We start from the raw sequence: 15164 nt of genomic DNA, 5'->3' as shown, positions 1-15164 counted from the left end.
TTGGTAAAGTCATTAACACAGGGGTAGGTTTTAATATTTTTATCTCAGACATGAAAAGAAATGTAAGAAAACTAGGTAAGAATACAGATGATTGGAATAACTCTATTCAATGTCAACCCAGAATAGAGTTTATGTACCTTATTTCAAAGATTCTAACTCTAAAGTTTTTTAAGGAAAAAAAATTGAAAAATATGATCAAAATTCACGTAGATGTTCTTTGTATTATTTATGCAAGTTAATGTTGGCATGATCATAAGCTAACCTAAAGAATGAATCACTCCAGAGAACTTTTTTTATTCATTAGTGACCATAAATCAGAGCCTGCCCCAGACTATGAGCTGTCAACAAACAACTTCACATAATTTTGGTGCCAGTGGTCCATGGATCACCCTTAGAAATTTGCTGCGTGCTGTGTTGTCCAACAGCAAAAGAAACCGAGTAAGTTTTGTTGATTTTTTTGTTTTAGTTTTAGTTGTGATTGCCTATGTTTACTAATATTCATGCATTGAGCAAGTATTGCTTCTGTAATTGGGGAAGATGCTGCAATAGAAATGTTTGTCATTATGAATCTCTGTCTGCAGAAATGTAATTATTTCCCCATCTCCATTCTTAGATGAAGTGTTTCTCCAGAGATTTCTTTCAAAGATTAGAGAACATTAGTGTTCTGTTTATGTTAGCTGAGAACTCAGAACTGTGGAGTCTAGATTTGTTTTAATCAGGTCTGATTCTTTCCGGGGTGGTAGGAGTGGCTCACCTTGGGAAAAAAAAAACATTTTATTCATTGCAATGTGGTCACAACTGGTAGAATGTAATGGAGTCCATTTTCTGGACAATTCTCCCTTCTCTCAATCACATTTCCCAATATACCTGTTGATTTTCTTGTAAAGGGAAAAATCTTAAGAAAAATTGCATCAATTCTTTTGTGCAGTATATAAATAGCCCAGTTTGAAGATGCATGTGTGACATGCATGGCAATAATTTTTTTTTTTTTACATTTAACTAGTAATTTTCCCACAAATGAATGCAATAGCATGCTATTCCAGGAATTTGAACAACACAAGATGATATAGCTAAACTTAAAATAATGCAAAATTTGGCACCTAATAAAAATAAAGAATACCAAGGATGCACAGACTTCTTGGCTTTATCATTTATTCCCAGGATAAATAGAAAACTCCACTTCGGCTCTCTGCTCCTCCCCATTCAACAGACAGCGCATCTTCCAGTGCAGTGCCAGCCGAGTCCCCATGATGGTGAAGGTTGGAGTGAACGGATTTGGCCGTATTGGGTGCCTGGTCACCAGGGCTGCTTTTAACTCTGGCAAAGTGGATATTGTTGCCATCAATGACCCCTTCATTGACTTCAACTACATGGTGTAAATGTTCCAGTATGATTCTACCCATGGCAAATTCCATGGCACAGTCAAGGCTGAGAATGGGAAACTTGTCAATTGGAAGTCCATCTCCATCTTCCAGGAGCAAGATCCCACCAACATCAAATGGGGTGATGCTGGTGCTGAGTATGTTGTGGAGTCCACTGGGGTCTTTACCACCATGGAGAAGGCTGGGGCTCACTTGAAGGGTGGGGCCAAAAGGGTCATCATCTCTGTTCCTTCAGCTGATGCCTCCATGTTCGTGATGGGCATGAACCACGAGAAGTATGACAACTTCCTCAAGATTGTCAGCAATGCCTCCCCCACCACCAACTGCTTGGCTCCTCTGACCAAAGTTATCCATGACCACTTTGGCATTGTGGAGGGCCTCGTGACCACCGTCCATGCCATCACTGCCACCCAGACAACCATCGATGGCCCCTCTGGGAAGCTGTGGCATGACGGCGGAGGAGCTGCCCAGAAAATCATCCCTGCTTCCACTGGCACTGCCAAGGTTGTGGGCAAGGTCATCCCTGAGCTGAATGGGAAGCTCACTGGCATGGTCTCCCGTGTCCCCACCCCCAACATGTCAGTTGTGGATCTGACCTGCTGCCTGGAAAAAGCTGCCAAATATGATGACATCAAGAAGGTGGTGAAGCAGGCATTGGAGGCCCCCCCCTCAAGGGCATCCTGGGCTACACTGAGGACCAGGTTGTCTCCTGTGACTTCAACAGTGACACCCACTCTTCCACCTTCAACGCCGGGGCTGGCATTGCCCTCAATGACCACTTCTTCAAGCTCATTTCCTGGTATGACAATGGAATTTGGCTATAGCAACTGGGTGGTGGACCTCATGGTCCACATGGCCTCCAAGAAGTAAGAGCCTCCTGGACCACCAGCCCCAGGGAGAACAAGAGGAAGAGAGAGGCCCTCAGCTGCTTCCTGCCCCAACTTAATCTTCCTGAGAAGATTAAGACTCTCCTGATCTCCAATTTATATCCCAAACCCTGAGGAAGGGGAGGGGCTTGGGCAGCCCTACCTTGTCATGTACCATCAATAAAGTATACTGTATCTGCCCCACCCCCACCCCCAAAAAAGAAAAGAAAACTCCATTTCATGTTTGGTTGTTTGAGTTCTTCCCTGGCTTCAAGTCTGTTGTATAACTATTTCATAAAGTGGGAGAATGAAATATTTAGCAGGATTTTTAGAACTCAGAGTACTGAAGCCAATTTCTGAGCTTAGTACCCAGTTTCATTTTTTGAGTGCTCTTCATTATTTTACATTTAATTATTTAAAAATCTAGCAGCAATATACAGCTGACTAATGTCACTACTTTCATTTAAATCATAGCATTGTTTTAGAGGGGATTCCTGTAGCACTGCCAATTCTAGCTCCATGATGTGGGCTATAAATACAGTTTTTCAGCTCTAAATATGCCCAATCTCTTTTCTCTTTAAAGGATAAACATTCAGCAAATTGCATTTGAAGTGGTGATAGGGATAATTAAAAGAAATAATAGGGCACATTTGGCCAAATGTATAGGAATTGTAAACCAATTTAATTAGCTGTAAATAGTTGCCTAAGCCAATGGATCAGAGGGGATAAGAAACAACTTGCTGAAAAAGCCATAATGAACTAGCAGGAAAAGATCTGAAGGTCACAAGTGACCACTAGCTTCCACATACCAATAGAGTTACATATTTTATTAAGATGGACATAAAAAAGAGTATTACAAAACTGAAATCTGGAGACTAATAATCATGAAAAAATTAAAACCTGTTATAGAACTACCCTAAAATATTCTCCGTGTACAGATGGTAAATTCTATCAAACCTCAAGGAACAGATAATTCTGATTTTTCTTAATATGTCCCAGAGTATAGAAAATGGTTTAAAGCTTCTGAATTTATTTAGGATATGTATGTTAAAATCTGACAAAAACAGACCCAAAAAAATACTGGCCAACTTTAACTTATGAATACGGATTTAAAAACTCTAAATTAATCATTGGTGAGTGAAGATATAAACATTTAGACTGATTAAAGATGGAAATGTAGTATTTTATCTTTACCCTTTCTTTGCCCTTCTAAAATGATGAATTATAAACATGTTTCAGCACTGATTGGAGGCAACTGAAGCAGAGCTCTGGCTGCTTTAAGGAAAGGGGAAGTCATCTTTTGGTTGCTCAAAACTTGGGCAGTGGGATTAATGGATCATAAATCCCTGTTACCTTGCAATCCTCCAGAGAGAAATAAATTCAAGGTGTGCCTACAGAGAGAGAACCATTGACCTGATGTTCTCAGCTTGCAAATGTTCTGAAGTCCCAGGAGAGATACGGCAGTAGCAGAGAGCCACTGGATCAGAAAAGATCATGGATTAGTAGGTATCTGACCATAACCTGCGTAGACAGCCAATCTGTGACTGTTGGCGCTTCCTTAAGTGGTGGAACCTTGACACATGTCTGGAGGAGGTATGATGAGCTGTCAAATGGTCACAGATCTGCCAGGATGAGGGTTCAAAGTCAGAATGAACACTGACTTACAAAAAAAAATGGTATCAGAGTTTATGGACTCTGATTATACATACTGGATTAGTAAAATAAATCTATTAGTAGGAGTATAATACACCATAGTAGTTTAATTTTTATAAGACCAGCATTTAGAAATCAACTACTATAACACTCCATATTAGTATTTTAAGAAAGATAATATGATTATTCAAAAAATACCAAAAAAAGTTATTGATTAAATCTACCTTTAATTTATGGCTAAAAATAAAGTCTTTTTTTTTTTTTTTTTTTTTTTTTAAGGAATGGCAGGATATTCTTTTATCATGATCAAAACCCTTCAACTACAACTATTATTTATTTATTTATTTATTTATAGATTTTATTTATTTATTCATGAGAGACACACAGAGAGAGGCAGAGACATAGGCAGAGGGAGAAGCAGGCTCCCTGCAGGGAGCCGGATGAGGGCCTTGATCCCAGGACCCCAGGATCATGACCTGAGCCAAAGGCAGATGCTCAACCACTGAGACACCTAGGTGTCCCTTCAACCATATTTAATAGTGTAACACTAGGGCCAAATTCATTATTATAAGAATAGGATATGGACTGACAATAATTTTTTTCTGCAAATTTTAGCTAATGCAAAGCAACAAGAAAAAGAAACACAAGATGTAAATATTAAAAAAGGAAAACCAGGGATCCCTGGGTGGTTCAGCGGTTTGGCACTTGCCTTTGGACCAGGGCCTGATCCTGGAGTCCCGGTCAAGTCCCGCATTGGGCTCCCTGCATGGAGCCTGCTTCTCCTTCTGCCTGTGTCTCTGCCTCTCTCTCTCTGTCTCTTGTGAATAAATAAATACAATCTTTAAAAAAAAAAAAGGAAAACCAAGATTACTATTATTATTTGCATGTGACACACTGCTTAGAAGAGTTCAGAGTTAACTCTACATCTGTTAAAAATTAAAGACAAGAAAGTAGTCAGCCATAGATAACTAACTTGAAAAAATTCTACTTTTAATAATAATAACTAACTAGCACAGGCATATATGCAAGTAGTGGGTAGATTACCTTTAACATCATCATATTAAGGATAAGGAAATGGAGATTCAATGACGTTAAGTAATTTTTTTGCACAGCTAGTCAGGAATTGAATCTAGGTAGACTGGCTCTAGGAGCCATCTTCTTAACCACCATGTCATGACATGTTTGAACACAATAATAATAATATTACGAGTGATATGCTTAACATATGGAAAAACGGTGATATGAAATAAAATCCATTAAAAGCATAAGACAGTTTTTAATGGATTTTTTTAGTGGATGGACTTTCAAAAATATGTTTTCCAGAAATATAATGCAAAATATTATGTTTGTGCATATGCACTTTTTTCTGAGAAGTGAGGGTTATATGCTTCCAAAAAATTGTCAGGAAGGCTTATAGCTCCCTAAGTTTAACTTTGGTTAGAAAAATAAAAGATTTGAGTAACTTGAGAAACTAACATCTTTCCAGATGGGAAGACAATATGGTAAAAATGGCAGCATCCCCCCCTTCCCCAAAGAAACATGAGTTTAATGCATTTACAGTAAAAACACAGATCACATTTTTTTGGAGGAAGAGAAGAAGTTGCTGAGGAGATTTAAAATTTCATACAGAGGAATAAATGGGCAATAGTAGCTGGACAGCCTTGAAAAATAAAATGGAGTTACTCAAACATATTCTAAAGCTATTGTGACTGAAAATGTGGCTCTTTTACAAGAAAATAAAGATTCTGGAAATGAAATCAAATACAGACACGTGCACAATACACACACAAACACACATGCACACACATAAGTATGTATTTCATGATCTAGTAAAACTGTGTCCTTCAAATATATGGACAAACTGTAAGTTATTCATAAAAGGTAACTTGAAAATTAGTGACTCATTTTGAAATAAGAAGTTAAACCCTTATTTAATAGCTATACCAAAATTTGATTCCAGGTAGATTAAATTTATTTTATTTTATTTTTAAGATTTTATTCATTTATTCATGAGAGACACACAGAGAGAGGCAGAGACATAGGCAGAGGGAGAAGCAGGCTCCTCACAGGGAGTCTGATGCAGGACTCCACCCCAGGACCCCAGGATCATGCAGGATCACGACCCAAGCAGAAGGCAGACGCTCAACCGCTGAACTACCCAGGCAACTGATTCCAGGTGGATTAATTAATTAAATCTTTTAATGATTTACATTTTACACACTATGAATACTCAAGAAGAAAATAGATTTTCTCAAGGGCCATGAAAGCAGAGGAAGTGTGCATTCAAAGTGAACAATTAAAAACTAATAAATTTGTCTACATAAAAATAAAATTTTTCTTATGACAGGAAAAAAACCTTATTAAATTTAAAGAATATATAAAAACAGGAAAAAGATTTGTAATATTTGTATAGCATGCACAAATTTTTAGAAGGTCCCACAGATTTAGGGATAAAACCTGATTCTTTCCTCACCATAGTAGTAGCAGGGTAGTAACAAGAAATCACCAGAAGAACCAGTTTTACATCTGTTGGGCTCTTTAAAGAAAAGTCCCCTCCCTGGTAGGCTTTTGCAAGCCAACCAATTAGTAAATCCCAGAGATTGTTACAGTTGGCCAATCATGGATCAACTTTCTAATAACACATTGCTGTGTGCAAACCAGTCAACACCATCTCACACTAGTTGTTGCTAGTAGATGTCAACCTACTTTGACCTCTGCTTATCTGTAAATCCCTGACCTCAAGGTTTTCCAAAAATCGGCACTGTCTTTGGGAGAGACAGCCTCATTAGCATGGCTGTGCTCCATTACAGGAAATAATAATTTTAGCTTTAAAATTTTTTTTTTAAATTAAAATTTAATTAATTACCATAAAATGTATTATTGGCTTCAGAGGTAGAGGTCAGTAATCCATCAGTCTTATACAGTACTGTGTTCATTAGATCACCTGCCTCCTCAATGTCCATCTTCAGCTTTTTATGTCAAATATTGAATGATGCCTTAGCTTCATTTAACATATGTGGGATGCTAATTTCTATTACATACCAAGGTTCTTATCAATCATTAAAAAAAACCCAACTGAATGGGAAAACAAAGGATATGAAGATACATTTTACAAAAGAAGAAAATAAGAAGCCGAAAAAATAGTTGAGGGCATAGCAATATTATTGGTGATGAAAATATTTAAGTTATAATAATATGTTTTTTTTTCACTTAGGGAAGCAGAAAGTAGCAGGAATTGGTAGTAACCATTTCTGAAAAATACCATGAAAAAATAGGCAGTATTTTATTTTGCTGCTATGAATGAACAAAGTATACTTTTAAGAAGCAGGTAAATCCTTGGATGTATACATCATAACTACACACTCTATTCTAATAATTGCACATCTACCAATTTATCCCAAGAAAATGGTCAGAGAAATATGCCACCTAGATGAATTAATATAAGTATTTATTTATTCAAAAGTATTTATTGAGCTCCTCCTAGACTCTATCTGATAACATTATATTCAACCAAGCAAACATCCTACTCACAGATATCTTAACTACACACCCCCCAACCAAGGCCAAATCCTGCCTCCTGCCTGTTTTTGTAAATTAACAAACATTCTATTAAAACGGTGGACTTTTGTTGTTTTGACAGGGATATTTACTATCTGGTCTTCTCCAGAAAAATCTTAAAAATATAAAGTTGAATGATTAAAAACAGAATTTGAAATTCAGAATATCATCATGATAGAGCACAAAACCAAGGAAAACTAAGCAATGTACTCTCCAGAAGACATATGTGTGTGGTAAAGCTGTGCTTTTTTACATGGCCTCAGACTGATGAATAAAAAATCCAGGATTTTTACCAGGGGTAAATGGGATATAGCAAAGAAAATCACCAAGCATTTGCATATTAGCAGCAGCTCTTACTTTAGCTCTTAAGGTTGACTTGTGGTTTTACTGGTGTTTGTTTTATTGTAATGCTTCATAACTTCCGTGTATGTCACCTATTCTCTTGTGCTTCAAAAATTACAAAAAGAAAGAAACAAACAAATGGGCAGCAGAAAACTGATTAAGAAGTCTGCATGTGGCCTGGACAGCTGCACTCCCTGGTTACTGGGAGTCATCCAGCCCATCTGCTGGGTGACCCAGAAATGCCAGGATTTGAAGGTCTTTTCTTTGATGGCACTAGAGCTTTCTAGAGAAGAATTCCTCTGGATTCCTCCCAGAGGCTGGCAGCAGGCCCTTACCTACTTACATGTTGTCAATGGAAACTGGGATGGCAAGTCGTCTGTAGACTCCAGTTAATGCCGCTCTCTACTGAAGCTCCCTCCCCATTCTCTCTGTCATCTGAAGTTGGTTTTTTTTTTTCTTTCATTATAATTGTAATGGATAATTACATGTGGTTAATTCACCATGTTTTTTTAAAAGATTTTATTTATTTATTCATGACAGACACAGAGAGAGAGAGAGAGAGAGAGAGAGAGGCAGAGACACAGGCAGAGGGAGAAGCAGGCTCCATGCAGGGAGCCCAACATTGGACTTGATCCCAGGTCTCCTGGATCACACCCTGGGCTGAAGGCAGTGCTAAACCGCTGGGCCACGGGGGCTGCCCAATTCACCATGTTTAAGTGAAAGTCTATTATAGACAGATTTATCAAGTTAATTGATATCTCATGCCTTTCCACGAGGAGAGATGAACATTTGCTCAGCTTCACAATTCTTCTAAGAATGCGTAATAACGATATCATCTTTAGTTATACCTTTCGTTACTTTTCTTCATTTAAGCAGTAGCTTTATCTTTCTTTTTCAGTTATGATCTTGATGATCACTGTATTAGCTGATATGTTCATCTTGCCTTTGCCTTTCCTATGATGTTCATATATGTTTAGTTTCTGATTAACTTATTTTCTTTCTTGACAAAAGAATAATGTCCCTTCTCATATCCTCAAGATGTTCCCTCCTATCAGTTATGCTGATTGCTGCTTGGAATCTTCCTTTTTCTTGGGTGCCTGTCTAGCTGAGTCCCACATTTTCCCAGTCTAGCCTCCAGCAGCTGCTTCCAAAGCCTGGGGATTTTGTAAATGTCTTACTCCTTTGAATCTGAAAGTCATTTGTTCTTTTTAAGTTCTAGGAAATTGTTTCCTTTATTTTCTTGACAATTTCCTCTTCTCACTATCTTCCCTTTTTCTAAAACCATTAACTGTCTGATATTACACCTGCTGGTTTGACCTTAGAGGTTTTCTTCCTGCCCCATAGTTATCCTCCCTTGCTTTTTATATTTTTTTCCCTACATCTTGGAAAATTTTGTCATTTTGTTTTTCAAGTCTTCAAGTCATTTTTTGTTTTTGCAATGATACTTTAAATTTTTGAAAGGGTTTTCAAATTCTTTGAGTATTTTCTTCATCTTATTGCCATTTTAGAAGAAAAAATGTCTTAAGATCTTCTGAGTATTCTAATTAGAGATTTTAAAACTTCTCTCTGTTTTTCAAAATATGTTTCCTCCACTATTAGCTTTTCAAAAAAAAATGAGTTGTAATTGACATAGAGCATTGCATAAGTTTAATGTGTTCAAGGTGTTGGTTTGATATATTTAGATATTGCAATATGATTACCCCAGTAGGGTTAGTTCCCACTTCTATCACATCATCTAATTATTGTTTCTTCTTTGTGGTGAGAACAATTAAGATCTGGTTTCTTAGCAACTTTGAAGTTTATAATACAGTAGTGTTGACTATAATCACTATGCTGTACATTAGATCTCCAGAATTCACTTATCTCCTGGTTGCAAGTTTTTACTCTTAAACAGTATCTCCTCAATTCATTTTGTTTGTTTTATCAGTTTTTTACAGTCTTCTGCAATCATGGTCCATGATTCTCTCTTTCCACAGGATGTGGTGATCTTGGAGTATGTTCACATTTAATAATAAAATACAGGCCAGCTGATGTAGTAGTTTTTTTTGCTATGTTCTAAGAAAAACTGTCTCCTCCTCTTTGGGTCTACCTCTTTGAAGGAAGTGTTTCTAGAGTCCTGCGTGTTACTTGGTGTCTTCTCTTGGACTTTATTTTAAAGCTTATGTGTTGGTGTGAGGGTGACCTGTGACTTGGCCATCAGTCCCTTAAATGTCAGAACAAAAAGTTTGACTCTGGAAATAACAAATCTATACATTCATTTCCTGACTTATCAACTCTAGATACTAGTTCTTTACCTTACCAGGGAGAGAAGTGAAAAATAGGATCTCTTCCATTCTTTGTCTTTCTTTGCGCCATAACTCAAAGACCATTCTCACACTACTCCTAGTTTCCAAGCCTGCTTCTCTTGTTTTTCTCTTTTCCTATATCCCCATAACCCTTAGGCTGTTATTTCATCATTCAGAAGACTGATGAAGTTCAAGTTTCTTCCTTTTCCTTTTTGCTACCTCATCCTTCACATAAAACCTTCTCTCTCCTGGATAAAATGATCTAGAGGAACTAGTTGAATTTAAGCTAATATGAACCACATGATACTAAGAGATGCTGGAGTCAGCTTCCCTAGAAAATATTTGCATTTTCATTAATTCAGATCCATGGTTCAATCCACAATGTGTCTATATGGCTGAAGATGTATTTGGTGATTTTCAGTTCCAAGCAAGTTTTCTAAGAGAAGTGTGTGATGAAATTGAGGGCTGAAAATAAAGAAGAATGAGGAATTTGGGATGTATTTAGGATGCTGAAATAAAAAATAAATAAACTAAGTGGCTTGACTAATAAGGAAATTCTACTTTCTTATGAGAAGTCCTGGTGCTGGGCTCCTTCAAAGTCAGTGAATTCAACAGCTCAGTGATATCACCAGAGAGCAAGTTCTTGACATCTCCCTTCTCTGCCAAGCTCAAGCCAACACCTTCATGATGACAAGGTGGACTACCCCAATTCTAGTAATAGAAATATCATTCTATTTCTTTCTCTATGTCTCTCTTTAAAAAAAAAAAAAAGATTTATTTATTTATTTATTTATTTATTTATTTATTTAAGAGAGTAGGAGTGAAAGTGTGTGAGCACATATATGTGCAAGTGGGGAGGGGCAGAGGGAGAGGGAGAGAGAATCCTTAAGCAGACTCCCCACTGAGCACAGAGCCCAACCTGGGTCTGCATCCCAGGACCCTGAGGTCATGACTTGACCCTAAGTCGAGAGTCAGATGCTTAACCAGTTGAGCCACCCTGGTGCCCTTCTGTATCTCTTTTTGATCGAGAAACCCTCAGAAGCTCTCTGGTTGACTTCCCTTCCTTTCCCATTAACCAGCATTGAGTCAGATTCTCCCCCAAGCTGATCACTGGAAAAGGGAATAAAATCACTCTGATTGGCTTAAGTTAACCAGAATTTACTCTTGAGCCATGTGTGTTTGGTTGGGGACTGAAAAATCTTAACAAACTTGGAACTCCGTAGGAAAAAAGAAGGGAGAAATAGCTTGGGGACAGCTGGCAGCCAGCAGTATCCTTTAGTCTTTAAACATGGAATTGTCAGAGAACTTTCAGGAAAGCAGCTTTCGTTTTTTTTTTTCAATGTCTAGACATGGTGTATTGTAAGCTGAGATGTGGATATAGAGAAGACATTAAGAATACTAACAACATATTATTGCTCAGAGTCAAAGGCAGACATTCTTCATAAAATTATTCATCAGTATGAAAAGGGAATCAACAAGAATTGTCTTCCTGCAGCTATGAAATGAGTTTTCTCTCTTCCTCCCATCTTTTTTGTTTCACTGATGGTGAGTCCAAATTCATCATCTTATACCATAAAGATTGTAGGCAGCCTAAGATATGGTTCTTCCCCTGACATTTTATGAGTTCAGTATACCAGATGGTCACAATTTGAAGCTCCTTATTCAGTGCAGAGTTGACGGTACTCACTGGCAGCCCAGGCAGCCTGGTACAGCTTGATAAGGGTTGCCAAGGAGACAGGCAGCTGGTTTAATGAGAGCTGATAACAGCCCTTTTAAAGGCTTCACACAGTCAAGGAGGAAAGGCAAAGTGAGGTAGAACTGAAGAGAGCTGAGCTGTGTAGATGCATTGGGAAGGTGCCTCTTCACTCGTGTTCCCCCCTCCCAACCCAATACTTAATGGTATGATGGTAATATCACTTGCATATGACTGAATAGCTTATTGGCAGGTGCACAATGCTCCCTCACTAAGCTAATTTATGTTCTGCTCATGTCCAGTGCACAATGCAATAAAAATTATATGGATTATGAAAAAGTGAAGTGAACTTTGGAGGGTCTCATTCAATTAGTTTCTCTACAGAAAACCATTTCATGTAACCATTCCATTGCCAGAGAAATGTATCCCTCTCCCCACCCACCTAGGAGCAAAGCCTCCAATGAGTACAACCTCAGATTCTGCCTAAACTTGTTCTTTATGATGTGAGAAATTTAATTTTTATATTCTCATTTCTTTCCATTGCTTGTTTTTTTTAAGATATTTATTTATTTATTTATTTATTTATTTATTTATTTATTTATTTATTTATTTATACATGAGAGACACAGAGAGAGGCAGAGACACAGGCAAAGGGAGAAGCAGGCTCCATGCAGGGAGCTCAATGTGGGACCCAATCCTGTGACTCCAGATCACACCCTGGGCCGAAAGCAGACACTCAACTGCTGAGCCACCCAGGCGTCCCTCCATTGCTTGTTACTGGCAATTTCTGAGCACAGCAAAAACTATTTAATTATCTATTTTTAAGTGTGGGTTGAGAAGAAAGACTCTATGAGCTACATAATCTATCTGTTAACGCTGAAGTGAAATAAGTAAGACAAACTTAAAAATATTCACATACCCATTTGGGGATTGGTTTTCTTTAAATCAGGAACTGAACTATTTGCATAAAAAAGCTTAACATTTACCTATATTTTTCTAATTAACTTTATTATTCTTTGCATTTAAATAAAATGATAAAAATCTGAGGTTCTTTTCAGTTTTTTTAATGGATAACTCATTTTACATTTAACATCCTGGGAGTTCTGGGTCTGGGACTATAAAATGCTTTTGACCTCCTTCCCCATAGTGAGGAGCTCAATACTTTGGATAACTTGAGATTCTTGATGCCCTCATGGAACAAATGGATTTTCTAAGTTCTCTTGAAGAGTTTGGACTAATTTTTCCAGATTAAGTTTGTTGACACATGCAGTTTACCTTGAACATCTTTCTACTGGTAACAGCTGGATTTAGTGGTTAGTGGGAGAAAAGCTCTGAATCCATCTGTAGCCCATTCACAATTTAAAATAGAAAGTTATAATTCTCAAGAGTTGAAGGATTTTATTTCATTTGGTCTTAGAAATACAATAAAGAATATAATAAATGTGTTATGATCTGGTAACCAAGTTTCTGAAAAATAAAACCAAGTTTCTTAAAAATAACCATTCCATTTAAATGGATATGAAAGGTTATTTTTTTTAAGTTTTATTTATTTATTTGAGAAAGAGAGAGACAGAGAGAATGTGTACAAAGTGGGAGTAGATGCAGAAGGAGAGAGAGAAGCAGGTTCCCCAAAGAAGGGGGGCTGGCCAAGGGGGGCTGACAAGCAAGTCTTGATCCCAGGACTCTGGGACCAGGACTGAGACAAAGGCAGAGGCTTAGCTGACTGATCCACCCAGGAACCCTGTCAATGGGTATGAAAGATTAAAAGAAGAATTGCATTTCTCTTAAAATATATACATGGTCAAAGGAAAAATTATGCACCATTTTCATAATTGTATCATAAAACTATGGCATGAGGAAATAGTTGGGGAAAAAAGAATACTGCCTTATCTGCCCTTCTATTTCCAGGAAGACTGTCCTTTTCCCCCAACTATCTTTTTAATTTAAAACAGGAAGGAATGAAAACACAGCACTTTACAACAAATCACATCACAAGTCATTGTGAATCTCAAATATTTATTTAAATATTCCACATTTTGTTAATCCTGTTCAGTTAATTCATTTTTTAGTCTGTGTGTGTGTGTGTGTGTGTGTGTGTTTTGTATTTTCCTGTGACTGGAATTAGCTAGAATTATGGTAAGCTTACTTGCTTATTACATGCCTCACCAAATAAGATGTTAAATGTTAGCAAGGCACAGATTCTGTTTGGCTGACTGCCTTATCATAAGAGCCTATAACATTGCCAAAGACTCAATAATTTTTGTAGAATGAATTTAGTGAATATACAAATAATAGAAATGTTTGTGATCCAGACTGGCCTGATCCTATATTAAAAACCTGGGAAGCAAAGTTATTAAAAAAATATTTTACCAAAATATTTTAAATTCGAGGTTGCTCAAATTCGGTGCTCTTCTAGGAATTAGCATTGTGTTAAATACAGTGATGGATATGCAAACTCATAATTTTATTGAAAAATAATGCTTAAAAGAATTAGAGAACAACAAAAGATAGCATCTAATTAATTAATAAATTGTATGATAAATGATAACAGAAGAGTTTTGATCAATAATGCAGTGGAGTCAGAATGTTCAATAGGCCATTGGCATGTGTCATGGGTGAATTGTGTCCCGTTAAAATTCATATATTGAACTCCTAAACCCTCAAAATGTGACTGTGTTTGGAGATAAGGCCTTTAAAGAGGTAATTAAAGTAAAATGTGGTCATATGTTTGGGACTTGGTCCAATAACTGGTTTCCTCAGAGAAGATTAGGACCTGGCCATGCACAGAGGGAAGACTATAAGAGTAAACTGAGAAAAATCTGCCACCTACAAGCCAGGGAGAGGCCCCAGAAGAAACCAACCTGCTGACACCTTGATCCCGAACTTCTAGTCTTTAAAACTGTGGGGAAAATTAATCTCTGTTGTTAAGCCACCAAGTCTGTGGTACGTTGTTATGGTAGCCCTTGCAGATGAAAACAGATTTGAGTGTGGTGCTGTTGTAGCAAGTATCCCAAACTGCAAGTGGCTTTGGAACTAGGTAAACAGGTGCAGGCAGGAAGAACCTAGGATCAGAAAAATCCTAGATTGCCTGGGAGAGTCGGTTGATAGAAATATGGATGGTAAAGATGCTTCTGGTGAGGTCTCAGATGGAAATTGGGAACATGTTATTGGAAACTGGAGAAAAGACAACCCTTGTTACAAAGTGGCCTGCAAAGAGACAATTGAGTTAAAGTTAGATCATATAATTGGGACCTAATCCAATAGGACTGGTGTCTTTATGAGAATAGGTGATTAGGACACAGACATATACAGAAAGAAGACCAAATGGAGACCCAGGGAGAAGGCCAGCATCTACAAGCTAAGGGAGAGTAGCTTGAAACAACCT

At 37.5% G+C, this 15164-nt stretch overlaps 1 pseudogene; it reads left to right on the top strand.

The window, feature by feature from the left end:
• Positions 1-308: 308 nt before the first annotated feature.
• On the top strand, positions 309-2206 carry LOC121498626 (annotated as a pseudogene).
• The last annotated feature ends 12958 nt before the right edge of the window (positions 2207-15164 follow it).

This window comes from Vulpes lagopus, chromosome 9 (assembly GCF_018345385.1).
Source record: "Vulpes lagopus strain Blue_001 chromosome 9, ASM1834538v1, whole genome shotgun sequence".
NCBI lineage: Eukaryota > Metazoa > Chordata > Mammalia > Carnivora > Canidae > Vulpes > Vulpes lagopus.
Note: the sequence above shows the minus strand (reverse complement) of the source record. Positions and strands in the feature narration are given on the sequence as shown.